General features: G+C 35.3%; 1 long non-coding RNA gene across 13 annotated transcripts in view; it reads left to right on the plus strand.

Annotated features, from left to right (window-relative positions):
• LOC311436196 overlaps positions 1 to 13,462 on the plus strand; it is a 263,693-nt gene that overhangs the window by 188,393 nt on the left and 61,838 nt on the right. For 11 of the 13 annotated variants that reach the window (XR_014692652.1, XR_014692653.1, XR_014692654.1 and 8 more), the window contains one exon: positions 5,194 to 5,284. This is a non-coding gene — a long non-coding RNA (uncharacterized lncRNA). Of the gene's footprint in view, positions 1 to 5,193; positions 5,285 to 11,689; positions 11,772 to 13,462 lie in introns of those variants that run through there. The other 2 variants (XR_014692663.1, XR_014692664.1) reach the window with 2 other exon arrangements.

Raw genomic sequence — 13,462 nt, forward strand, 5'->3', positions numbered from 1 at the left:
TGGATAGACCTATGCGGTGCCAGGAGTTGGACTTGATGATCCTTATGGGTCCCTTCAAACTCGGAATATTCTATGATTCTAGATCAAGTTCCTGTTACTTTTATGTAAAATCCAACTCAACATGCAAATTATTATTTATTCTGAATAACATTTTCTAAAATCTGAGTTAGATTGTTAATCCCTTTAAATACATATAAAAATACCTTCAGTTTCCTGAAGATATATGTAAGAAAGACCTGTAGAAACAATCAAACAAATTTCCAATAAATGAGCCTGCAACTCCTGAATACATTAAAAATGCACTTAGTCTCATGTGACATATCATTTGGTTTGCCAAAAATAATGATCCAGTTTATATTAAGGTACTATTGAAATATTCCTGCCCAAGAAGTGTCAGAAAGGCATTAGCATTACTAGGCAGCCACACGGTCTCAAAATAAGCATAGTGCAGATATACCTCATTTAACAGAGTCCTTTAGTCTGACTGTTTCATTAATCAAAACCTGAAATTTAGCCTGAATAAGAACTGGTGTTGTGGAATTCCTATATCAGCTATGACTCTGCAATATACTTGTTTGGAAAACACTGAGTTGTCCTACACTATATCTTTGTTTTCCTTGATGGATTTTCATTCAGGCTATTGCAACTATTTGCATATTACATTGACCAGATGTTTCCATGCTTACTTGCAGCAAAACAGAGCCCTTCAAACACTTCAGAGCTTCTTCAGAGCTTACTGAAAATTTTGGGGAAAAAAAAAAAGAAAAAAAAAAAAAAAAAAAGAATGGGCTACAAAACATATTTACAGTGTGTGTATATATAAAATCTTAGAAAAGTGAAAATTAATTATTTAATACCTTTGAATATTTTTATTCCAACTTGAATACTTGAATATTTTCAAGTATTTTCTAACTTAAAATTTCAAAATAAGAGATTTACTTGTGTCAGCTCTTTTTAATCGTCAGATTCAAGTTAACTAGCATGGGATTAATTATAGTTCCCAAGTCCACCAGACTATTTTTCCTATATGTGGTGAGCATGGAATATTGTCACTAAGATCTCTAGGAATCTGACTCTCACTAACATCTTTAGGAATCTGACCTAATAGTTTGATACTTCTTTGGCAGTTTATCACGTGAAGTGTGTAAAAATTAAAAACATTCACACTAAAAATAATCCCTTAAAATATTTTTTTCAAATTATTTCAGAGCCTGATAACTATGAGAAGAAATAGCCAACTTTTTTCATTCCTTTCACAACAAAAGTAATAGGATGATAATAAATTTTAGGCCCTACTTTTCAAGGAAAAAGTAATACATCTTAATTAAACAGCATAGAGATGAGCAAATAATGGTGAAGTTTTGCCAGAAAAGGGTTCATCTGAATAACAGGTGTGGCATAGCCCAGTGTATATTAATGAAATATTCTGCTTAGCTGATACAGAACTTGTGAGAAGCTCAATTGAGTAAAAATGTCCCCAGATTAATAATTAGATTATTATGGATAGTAAAGTCTCTCCTGTGAGGAAAGGCTGAGAGAGCTGGGACTTTTTAGCATGGAGAAGACAAAACCTGGGGGTTATACTATCAATGTCTATAAATACCTAAAAGGCGGGTGCAAAGAAGATGGAGCCAGGCTATTTTCAGTGGTGTCCAGTGCCAGAAAAAGAGGCACTGGGCACAAGCTGGAACAGAAGAGGTTCCCTCTGAACACCAGACAGCACTTCAGTACTGTGCAGGTGATGGAGCACTGGCACAAGCTGCCCAGAGAGGTAGTGGAGTCTCCTCCTTGGAGATTCTCAAAAGCCACCTGGACGTGGTTCTGGGCACCCTACTCTACAGGGCCTTGCTTGAGCAGGGGTTGGACCAGGTGAACCCAGATGACCCTGACAGCATCAGCCATTTTGTAGTTTTTCCACTTTCGGTCACTGTCAGTGACAGAATATAGACTAAGTAGATCTTTGGTGTAACTCTTCTTTTTATGGTATTTTCTACTTTTTTTTCTGTAATTGGAATTGTATTCCATTGCAGTGTTGAAGACTCTATGCTGAAGGGACTGTGCATGTGTTTTCCAAATGCCTAGCATAAAGGGGTACCAGTCTTTGGTAACTCATAGGTGCTGCCCTATAAAAATAACAATAACATGATTAATAACATACACTATGCATTTTTCCTCTTCTAAAGTAAACCTGTGGGTTTTTTATTTATCAATGCAAGGAAATAAATAAGAACTTCCATGCAAGCAATGGGATTGGAATTCAAGGGTAAACTTGGACATTGAATCAATGTTCATGTAAGCATGTGATCTGCAAGTTTATTGAATCTAATATAAACTAGGAGATTTGGGCTCCACCCTAATACCTCAATCTACATACAACTTTTAGTATTGTAATTTTAGCAGGCCCAGGTCCTTCAACCAGATTACAATGCACTAATGTTCTCTGTGCAATCTTCAATTAATATGTTTTTAGTATTTTTTTTTGTTTGTTTCTTTGAAAAATTACAAAATTACCCAAAAGTTAAATGAGATATGTGCTTCAGTAACATGACTATGAATTTGGATTTCAGTTTAAGCATGTTTTGATAACATTCTATGATAAAGCAGTCTGTTTCCAACTCAGGGAAATTCCTGTGCAGTTGGAAAGATATGCCAGTGAAATGTTTCTCACACCTTTCTTATGCCTCAGCTAGTGGTTGAAGGTGCAGGACATCTAGGACATGCTAGACATCTGGTAGGACTCAGAAAAGCTGCTCCTTTGATACACTGTTATGTAACACTGACGTGTTCCTAAGAAATTTGTTCTTTTTCCCCTGATGATTTCATCAACTAAATCAAAGTTTCAGATGACATGGCCCCTTAAACTTATGATACATGATTACATTACTTAAATAATTCAATATTGTTGACATGAGATGAGATGAATTGTTTTATGGATTAATAGAGGGGTGACCTTCATGTTTATCATTATGAAATAGAAATGAATTGCCATTTTGTTTAACCATCTTGACCATTCTTCTAGAATATGTTCTATTGTTTTCATGCCATAACTCTTAATCGACCCATATTCTCCCTTTCAAAATCTTCTTGCTTAAGAAAATAGATGTAAGGTTTCTCTCACCAGGCTAGCAAATGAAGTGTAATAGCCTGTAGTAATTTTTAAAATTAATTTCAGTCATTTTCTAGCTGCCTGCTTTTAAAAGTTATATGGCTTATCAACATATATGGTACATCAGTGTCTAAATTTCAGTCTTTGCCAAGGATTCTTATAACAGATGTCACTACTGTCACTAATGCCCTTCATACTTGTGATAGCTAATAAATAGTGGAATTTCTTCTTTAAGGACTTATAACATTATGTTTGTGCCTACACTGTAGAGCATATTTCTATTAAAATTAAAGTGGCCATCTATCAGAAAGGAATTTAAGTATTTCCTGTGTTCTTTACCTTATTATAATTATAATTATTAAAAAAAAAAAAAAAAAAAAAAAGAAAAGAAAAAAACATTTTAAAGTAAATTGGTTGATTTTCCTTCATGTTTGAATGGGTATAAAGAATTTCAAACAAAATTTTTGTATTGTTTTCTGGTAATAGTCATGCTGCAGAACAAAATATATCCCAAAGTTACAGGGCTTATATCTGGGCTTTTATACATTATGTTTTGAATTCTCACATTTATTTAATATTTTACAGTTCTGTGGGGCAAAATAATTATTCCAAAATATTTACTTGCTAGCAAATCTTCTTTCAGACTTCTGTCGTAAATGCAAGAGCAGAACTTCCTGCAATCTGAAGGCACTGGACACTGTTTTTATTCTCCTCCTTAAGGCCAGAAGCTTGTGTTTTGGCATTCAATTAAAAATAGAACAAAGTGGACTGCTCTGAAGAACTGCAGCCAGTGTCTGCTATTTGCCTAAGTTGTGTTAGCTCTTGGCAGTGAATAAAAGCTCCAGGAATGGCACAGCTCTTTGAATCAAAAAAGATCTCTCAGCACACTAAAAACAGTGGGGTTTTCCCGCCTGGCATGCCTGCTAGACCTGCAAAGTCACTGGACAGGCACTGCAACCTGTGAAGCAAAGCAGTCTTAAACACAGCAGTTAAAAATCCTGCCTTCTCTGATATGCATGGCAAAAATCCCAATGGAGACAGGATTTCACCATGTTTATCCAGGCTCCAAGATACTCCTTTATGTTTACAGGATCCCACTATGCAAAGAACTGCTATAAAAGTTCCTTTGACAGCAATTTCCCATCTACCAGCATAAAAGCTGATCCTGGCTTGTTTTGGCACAAATGTTAGCAGCCAGAAAAAGCCAGGGTTGCACTCACCAAACCCAAGACTAGAGAAGCATGAACATAGAAAATAACTCCATTTAACCACCTCTCCTAGTGCTGGCTTTCATAAAAAAGCTTATCCAGCTTATCCAAAGATCTGGACAATTTATTCTAAAAATCTCCTAAGAATTGAGAAATACTTCTCCAATATGCTATGTGTTAGAGAATTCATGCAAGTGTGGGGTGATATAAATGTTTTGTTAACACTCATTTAGGATTACCTTACATTACTCATAATTGGCAAAAACACAGGCAAGTCATGTGGTCATCCTAAATGCACACCAAGAGAGTGTTCATGCTACAATGCACCAGTAAGGCTGGCAGGTCATCAGCGAGGCAAATACAAAATAGTTGACAAGAATGACTAGCTTCTGGAATGTAACTCTGGCTCCTGATATCTATTAATTTCTGCACTCTGCAAGGGCTGGCATGTTTGTGAAGCAGACTGGCATACCACAGGAAAAAAAATATGACATTTTCTTTTGTTTGTACAATGTGAAGATGAAAATTTGATTTGAGGCTATTTAAGTCTAATCAGCAAGTAAATACGACAGGCAGGCTTAGCAAACTTCTGAGCATAGGAAAAATGAAAAACAAGATGCACAATTCTGTAACCTAATGGTATGCTTATGTATCAGCCAAAAGCCTCAACAAAGCCTCAAGTCACAGAAAAACAATTTTAATAAAACTGTTTATTCTAGACTGTTGAATTAACTAGGACATAGTAAGCAAATCTAGTATGTGAAGTTATGAGTCTTGCAATACAGCTCTTTTATGTTCAAAAGAACCCAATGGTAAATGTGAATCTGTAAACAAATATTGAGAGGAGGAGTGCTCTAACAAACCTTTTCCTTTCTACAGCCCTTCTAAACTCCACACCCGCCTCTTCTGCTGACATGCTGAACACCTGTGTGAGATGGTGCTTTTGAAAATGGGTACCAGAATAATATCGGTATGTTGATCTTTTTTCTTTAGTGACTCTCTCTTTTGCTGCATACTTACCTTTCTTGGCACATTTGGATGTCCTGCTTTGAGTCATGAGTATATTTTTTCTGAATAATCTCATGCACAGTTGCTCAGATTTTTTATGAGCCTGCCACAATTTAGTCCCAAACAGCATAGCTGCTAATGTGTGAAAGAGAGGCTGAAAGGGATAGACCTGCAATTTGTTTGTGGCTGAAAGGAAAATAAAAAATGAAATAGATCATAGTAGTTTATTGTTTTACCATGGCTAGATGATTAATCCTGCAAGAAAAGGGAATAAACTGAATGTCATAAATGCAATTGTGACTAGGTGTTGGAAAATGAGAACATCCTGTGACAAAAAGCTAAAACATTAATTTTCAGGAATGATATTACTTGTGATTTTCTCTTGTCCTCACATACATAGGATTCCTTTCTTGCTTTTTCACTCTCAGTTATTTATGGTTTTCTCACCTTTATAATCTTGCCTACGATTATTTCATATGAAGATCATCTTCTGACTGGTAGGTTCTGTAACAATGACATTGGCAACACTTTATGAAAGTAAAGCAGTTCCAGAATACTTCACTTTACAGAAATGTAACGCCTTTGAAATTCAGACACTGCTGGGGGTGAGGACAAGAGTCAGGACAATGATCAAAATTCTAGACAGCGGCAAAGGGCAAACCCTTATTGCTACTAAGGGTCCCATTGCATTATTAATGCTCATGCAAAAATTAGAAAACAGATTTAAAAAAAAATAAATTTATGCTCTCATTTTGCAAGATTAGGCACAATTACATGGAAAACATTCAGTTTGTTCCCTTTGAATGATGAAGATTTTGAGTGGATGAATCAGCAAGAACATTTGAACCTGTGGTGCCAGTCTAAGCTTGCTGTATTAAGATGCCTTTTTCCTGATTATTTTTACCTTTGTTATAAAAGTTTTATTTCATAAATATGCAAAACTAGCTGTGCTCTATGACCTGTCCCAAGTTGTAGGATACAAGATGCATAAACAGATTGACTGAAGAACTTCGTTGGTGCAAACAGGAATTCACATGTTTTATAATTACAGGATTCAAGGAAAGCTACAAAAACTACCATGTACTGCAATCTTATTATGTATTTACCATTTTTATAGATAACTTGATTTTCAAAATGTATTGGTTCAGTAGAAGTTTAAACACCTAGTGAGTTATTGTGTCCCAGTCTGCTTAGGTCAATCTAAATAAACATTTCCTATAACTCTGAATCTCAGCTATGTAGAGACTTGCGTTTGAGTTAATTATATTCATCCACAGTTTTAGGAGAGAGGAGGAAACTTTCAAGGCATAATTTCTCTCATCTATTTTAAATGCTTGTTTTAAGAGGAGAAGAGTCGTACTCTGCTGATGATAAAGGTGAATCACTCAGAATCAAATTTAGATAGATAGATGATACCCTCTGCAAAATGTCAGAGAAACAAAGCATCTGATTGCTCAAGGGAAGAAGCAGAAGTCTTAATAATGTAGCATCCTCTCCTTTAAGAAAACCTTCAATATTTTAACACAAATTTTAGCAGTAACTATGCAGCATTTATCTTGGGGTACACACTTTCACAGAAGCTCAGTGATGAGGATACTTACTAGCATGAGACAGGGATCCAGTTTCAGTTTACATTTTCTGAATTAGAATAAGTTAGATGGTATGTCTTTCGTGCTCTAAGAAATGTCACAAACATCGAGTAGTCTGGGAGGATTATTTCTCAGTCTGGTGGTTTAAACTTCTCTTTTCCATGGTCTTATTTAGCATCATGGTCATAGGACCAAAAAATCAAATTCTCACATTTTGATGGTGTGTGTGTTTGTGCATGTCTGTCTCTATCTCCTTTCCTAATCATTCAATGTCTGATTTAGCTTGGACAAGGCAGGGACGATAAGGGCAGGATGAATGGCTAAAACAATGAGTTTTTGAATAAAATAAGAAATAAAGTCTCTTCTAAATCTAGTTTCAGCCCAAACTGTGTGTTTTTTTTTTGTTTGTTTGTTTGTTTGTTTTGTTTTTTTTTTTTATGAAGGTCTTGCTAGTGAGTATGCTTTCAGAGCATCTTCAAGACATGACAGAACAGATGAGTACAGAAATCTGTTCAGGTGAATCTCAGCATGACAGAATTTGAGAGGAATTGCAAATGCACAACAGCATATAAAGCAAGTGCTATTTTAGACAAATACACACATTCTGGATCACAGTGAATTTGAGTATTTATTCTTCAGAGTTCCTATTCTCCAAAACGTCCACTAACTTGATTGCAATTTTCCCTCTGCCAGAGGAGGCAGTTTTTTCATTGCCTTCTTCACAGATATGTTGGTGTTAGATTGCTGATAGCTGTTTTAATCACAGTAGGTTACTAACCGAATTGCCTTATACAGAATTCAACTATTCTGTTTTATATTCTCAAATATAACTGCAAAAAGCAGTAACATATGTTAATTATAAGGGAAAATCATGTGGTACATATATTACAAGAAGTGGCACTTTAAAATTTTGATGTATGAAAATCAATGACAAAGTAATATGGATTTTACTGGAAAAAGAAACAAGCCAAAATGACAATTCTTCACCTTTAAACCTGATTTCTGAAGATTGGATCTGGAAGACTAATATGTTACTTAATATGTTCATTAGTAGTAAAATAGTAATTTCACTTTGAGGAGCCTTGTGACAGTAAGCAGTTAATTCAGCACATTGGAAACAATCAGCAAATAATTGAGTAGAGAATTGACTGGTTATTGAGAGCTGACGTTATAAGAATCCTGTGATATTTTACTTCAACTTTAGGTGGTGTGACTTATAAAAGCTAAGGTGCAATTTAGAAAATATGGAAACAGTAACATTTTCATACTCTTTATTAACATCCAAAGGGTGTTTTAGGATTAGCATCAGCCTGCGGAAATTCATCAAAATAATTATTATATTTTTTTTTTAGTAGAGCTCTTATCATTATTGCAATTAATTTCAGTTTTGTTTTACTCTTTGAAGGAGAAATATGATTATTATTCATCATCCAGAACAACCCAATATGCAAACTAATCAGAGTCAAGAGTCCTTTCATGAGTGCATATGAATCACAGAATCACAGAATTCTAGTTAGGTGGTGAGAGTGACACCTCTTTCTATAATCCAGATTTTATTTCATTTATTTTTGAATCTTTGCTTTTCTGTAGTTAAGGCTAAGTTGTGGCAAAGTTTGTGTCTTTAAGGAAGCCTCTTTGATTTTGAAGTTCGGTGCACTGAGAAATGAATGATAAATTACTGATTTAAAGGCAAAGTGTAAGTTTTTAGAATAAGCAGCTTTGTTTTCTAAACGCAAGTTCTTTTGGTGTGCTCAGAAAAGTAAAAATACCTCAGATAACTACCACTTTTCATTTCTCCCTTTTCTATTGTGGTGTCCTTAGAGACACTACATTATTTCAGTTCTTTTTGGGGGACTTTATAGTGAAAAACAACCCTGGCAGAGGGCAGTGTAACACTGGCATAGCTGCATGCCATATTTTTTCCATTTTGCACAAGAGAATGAATATAATTTAAAAGGTTTATCAGGCACTGGGTAAAATGCCAAATCCCAGACAAGCCTTTTCTAAAGTCTGCACGTGCCAGGAAGGTAATGGATAATGGATTGGTAGTAAACTGTCATGCCAGGGGAAAATACTGGCTTGACACAGAAGTCCCAAAAGGAAAAAGAAAAGCTGTAGCTTAGGAAGGCTATTGCCAACAAGCAATGAGATCAAGTAAGTGAGTGCAGCTGCCAAGCAGCAATGTTTGTGACATTTTTATGGGTGTGAGTCTGTTTTTCTAATTCTGACTTTCCTAACTGAATAATATACCAATGCTAATTTCTCCAATCAGGCATCTTGAGTTGCCTTCTCAGTGATCCTGTAATCACTAAACAGAAGTCATAGGAAAGTTAAGGATGAGATTTCATTGATGTGATTTCTCACAGGGCTGGATAAAACACAGAGGTCTTACACAGAAGGAAAAATTCATTTTCCTCCCCCCCCCTCCAGGATAATTTTTTCATAGAGAGCTACATTTACGTTCATGCTCATTCTTTATGTAACACAATCCATATTTTCATATTTCAGGTATGAAACTTATTTCATATTTCAGGTATGTTTACCATGCCACAAAATAGTGCTGATCCTTCTGAACTAGAATTAACTGCCTCTTTAGGTTGCTATTCCATGACCAGAGAGAAATTACATAGGCTTTTGGCTGATGTGTTACAGCCCTACATTAAAAAGCTAAAAAAATAAAATAAAATAAATTAAACAATGGAAAGACACAGACACATAAACTTTTAATATGGCAGTAATCTTTTATTTATTATGGATTGGGACACTATGATATGGTAGTGTATAATGCGTGAAATTCAATTCTCCCCAACATAAGAGAGTTTTCAAACTGCACTCAGAACCAAATTTATAGGAAATGAAAAAGCTATGAAAACTAGGAGAAAGATTTTGGTAAAATACTAGCTTTATCTTTTTCTAAGACTTTTACAGGTCTTCTAATACAAGTCATCAATATGCTTTAACTTTATTAAAAAAAATATTTGATTAAAAATTTTACTTAAAAATTACTCTCTGTTGCCTTCTACATATATTGCAGGCACAGAAGCAGCCTTTTTTTTTTTTTTTTTTTTTTTTTCTTTCCCCACCAGCCAAAGAAGTCCAAGGAGAACAAGAATAATCTAGACTCTACCTAGAACTTGAGATATGAACTGGATTTTCCATTCTACCAAATATTTCCAGGCAATTCCAGAATATATTTCTTAGTTTCTGTCACACTTCAGCTTGGCTCAGCAGTGTTCACATATCTTACAAGACAGTAGTGAGGAAAACTGCAGAAAATGCTGTGGGGAGCTCATCTCTACAATCATGCACAGGGTATGGACATCTTATACATGTATAAAATCTTACTGATCTCATGGTATGGTACGGAGAGCCATATATATAAGAGGTGCTTGTGGGTTGGCTTTAATGGTAAGTGGTAACACAGTTCCTAAGTTAGCAGAGTATAATGGGTCCCACATAAAATATATTATTTTATTTATATTTAACCAGAAAATGTAGTTACTATTTTCTGTGATAAAAACTTGCTACATAATAATGAAGATGCTGAGTTTATCTTTCTGTGATTAGATGTGTAAGAAGCAATCTTACATATATTCATAGCAGCTGAAGGACTTCAACTCTACCTCTGGAAGACAGAAATTGGCACAGGTGAAGGGTCATTTTACACATATTCCTAACAGCTGAAGACTTTCAGCTGTGCCAATTCCTCTCTTGCAGAAGCAGAGAAAAAGCAAAGTTTCTTACATAGTAGCCTGCCTTCCTTTGCATGCCTGCACAGATGATAATTTGAAAGCTGAAATTTAGTTTACCAGATTAAGCTAGTTTTTAAAAACTCTCCTGGAACTGGTGTTGCTGTACCTTTTTCCAAGATTTCCAATTAATAAATATTTTAACTTGCTTCTCTGAAAAGTAATTTTTCTGCTGAGGGGAGTGTGTTGCAGACATTTCTGTGATCTGCTTATATTGATTCCTTATTAAGCCACAGTAGTTGGTAAAGCTTTCCAGTGTGTGTTTTTGTCTAAATATCATAATAAAATCTCTACTATACGTTACTGTTTTTGTTGCCTTTAATTACAGACTTGCTTCCTTTTCACTTTTAGTAGAGACTATTGCTTTCCTGTTCTTTTGTTGCATCTTAAAACAAAAAGTCTTTGTGAATATGAGGATAATGTAACTTGCAATGTAAAATATTTACAAAATATTAGTGATATAATTTACTCCTAAATAAGAAATAATGAATCAAACCTGTTTTTAGAATGCATGATGGCACATTCTAAAAATTTTGAAGGCTAGGGATATATTTTTCTCAGTTAGTTATTATCTTGGCCTGATTATAGCCTTAGCCATACCTTGAACTTTTACATTACCTTAGCTATTTCCTTTGCACAGACATTATCACATCAGACTCTATTTTTATTTCTAAAATAACAAAATATTCACAAAAAAACTTTGTTATAAACCCCAATAAAATTAATATCTGGCACTCAATTAATGAACTGTCTTTCTCACAAAACTTAGTATGTTAAAAATATTGTGTTGTGCAACTTCACAATGAAAGCATGTGAGAGCTATTTTTAAAGAGTTTATTTGCCTAAAGTGATTTTTTGTACACCTAGAAATGAGCAATAGTGTAATAAAGAGTACCACAGTTTAAAAAGATGTGAAGGGTTAAATAATGTTCCTTTTACCATTTTCTGCAAGCCCAGGTGTGAGAGGTAAATGGTGATTACTGCAGTTTTAGTCTGCAGGCTGGAGTTAGTTTGTTTCAGCATAGATCTGGGAAAGGCTTTCCTCCTCTCAGTCTCCTCTTCTAGAATGAAGAGTTGCAGTATCAAAATGTTTGCAGTTGGATAACTGGAGGTTTGATTTATTTACTTACATTTGATGGTGGTGTTGGTGGCAGCAGTTTGTGTTTTGTTTAGGGGGCAATGGAAAAAGGAGTCAGTGTTGGAGAGACATCTCAAGACTTTTATTAAAAATGTTGTAAGTAAGAAGAAAGGTAAATTTAGGTTATACTTGGCAGGTGTGTTCTGGAGGAGAGCAAATTTCTGTTTACATGGGCTTAGTGCTCAAGCATTGGCAGTACTGTAAATAGTTGGAGCAGTGGAGCTTGGCTGGGACATAGGAATCCTGGGTTTTGCACTTGTGTCTTGCTCTGGCTTACGAAAACTTTCATATACTTCTGGATTTGTGAAACTGAATTCTTATGATCCAAGGTCTGCTTTCAGTCAAAATCATCAAGGGTAAAGAATGCAAATTGTGAAGGTCAATCGAAGTGCTAGGTGCAACTTGTTTTAATACAAAGCAATTTATCAGTTCCTATGTAAGCTACATCTCTACCATTTTATAATGGCTTAAACATCAAAGGTTTTGCCTTGTTTTTCCTGTAGAATACTCTAAAGTTTCCATTTCTGCTTCCACTATCGGTTGCATTAAAATGTATCCAGTCAACTAGCAGCCTTGGTGACTTCCTTGCTGTACAGTAAAGCAATTGCTTTCCTCCTGCTTGTATGCACACAGCTTTAAAAACTACTAATAAAAATGAGGGGTTCAACAGACAATTATTTCAGTGCTACTGTAGCAATCTTTTTGTACAACAGTTTATTTATTTTATTTATGCCACTGGCACTGTTGTTAAAGAAAAGCTGTCAGATGCTGCACTATGTTTTTACCAAGTCAAAGAGAAATGATGCTTGGAAGGTGCATTGCTCTTTACTAGACACCTACCACATAGCCTGAAGAATGAGAATTAGATTAAATGCTCACAAAAACTGATATTGTACTCTGTTGTATATAACTGTATTGTCCAAGATTCTGCATTTTCTTTTTTTGCTTTCAGACCTTTAGAAATAGTATTATATTGCTAGGGATTGACCATCTAGTGGTGGCTTTGTATTTAGAAAGTGAAATTGCATTAGCTCCAGCTGCAGTTTGACTATGCTATTTGCATCTAGATGCAGCAGTTTGCCTCTGATATTTTCTGAGGTCCCTCCTCTGTCTCCCCAGTCTCAAACTTTCAGGAACTCTGTGCTCCTCTTGGCATTTTCTCAAAGTTTTTTGTGTTTAAGATGGCCAAGAGGGAAAAACTCTTAAATGCAAGAGGAGAGCCATCTGACTACTGTTCTGTGTGTGTGTACCTAAACATCTGGTGGGAAGTCTTCTGATGAGACTGAGCTGTTGGATGTGGGGAGCAAATGTTGTCTCATCTAGTAGCTTGCCTTTACTTTTTTATAGTACAGATACTACACTACTACTGCACTAGTAAGCTTATCCTCGTTTGCTTTCAGCATTCAGCTTTCTGGATCCATTTGCCACACTAATGGAACTGTGCATGTAATCTTATAAAAGAATTAGGCCCTGCTTCCTTTTCACCTGCAAAACTTAGAAATGATGAAGTAACAAGGAAAGTGGTGGCAACAGAAAAATCTGTTCAGACTGAAAACTCAGTAGCAGATCATTCTCTTATTCTTATTTTCCTCCTTTCTGTAGGGTAAATCATATGTTTCATTGTGAGTTTTGCTATCTGGTAACCCCCCCCCCCCCTTTTTTTT

Source organism: Aythya ferina, assembly GCF_964211825.1.
Source record: "Aythya ferina genome assembly, chromosome: 4".
NCBI classification, from domain to species: Eukaryota; Metazoa; Chordata; class Aves; order Anseriformes; family Anatidae; genus Aythya; species Aythya ferina.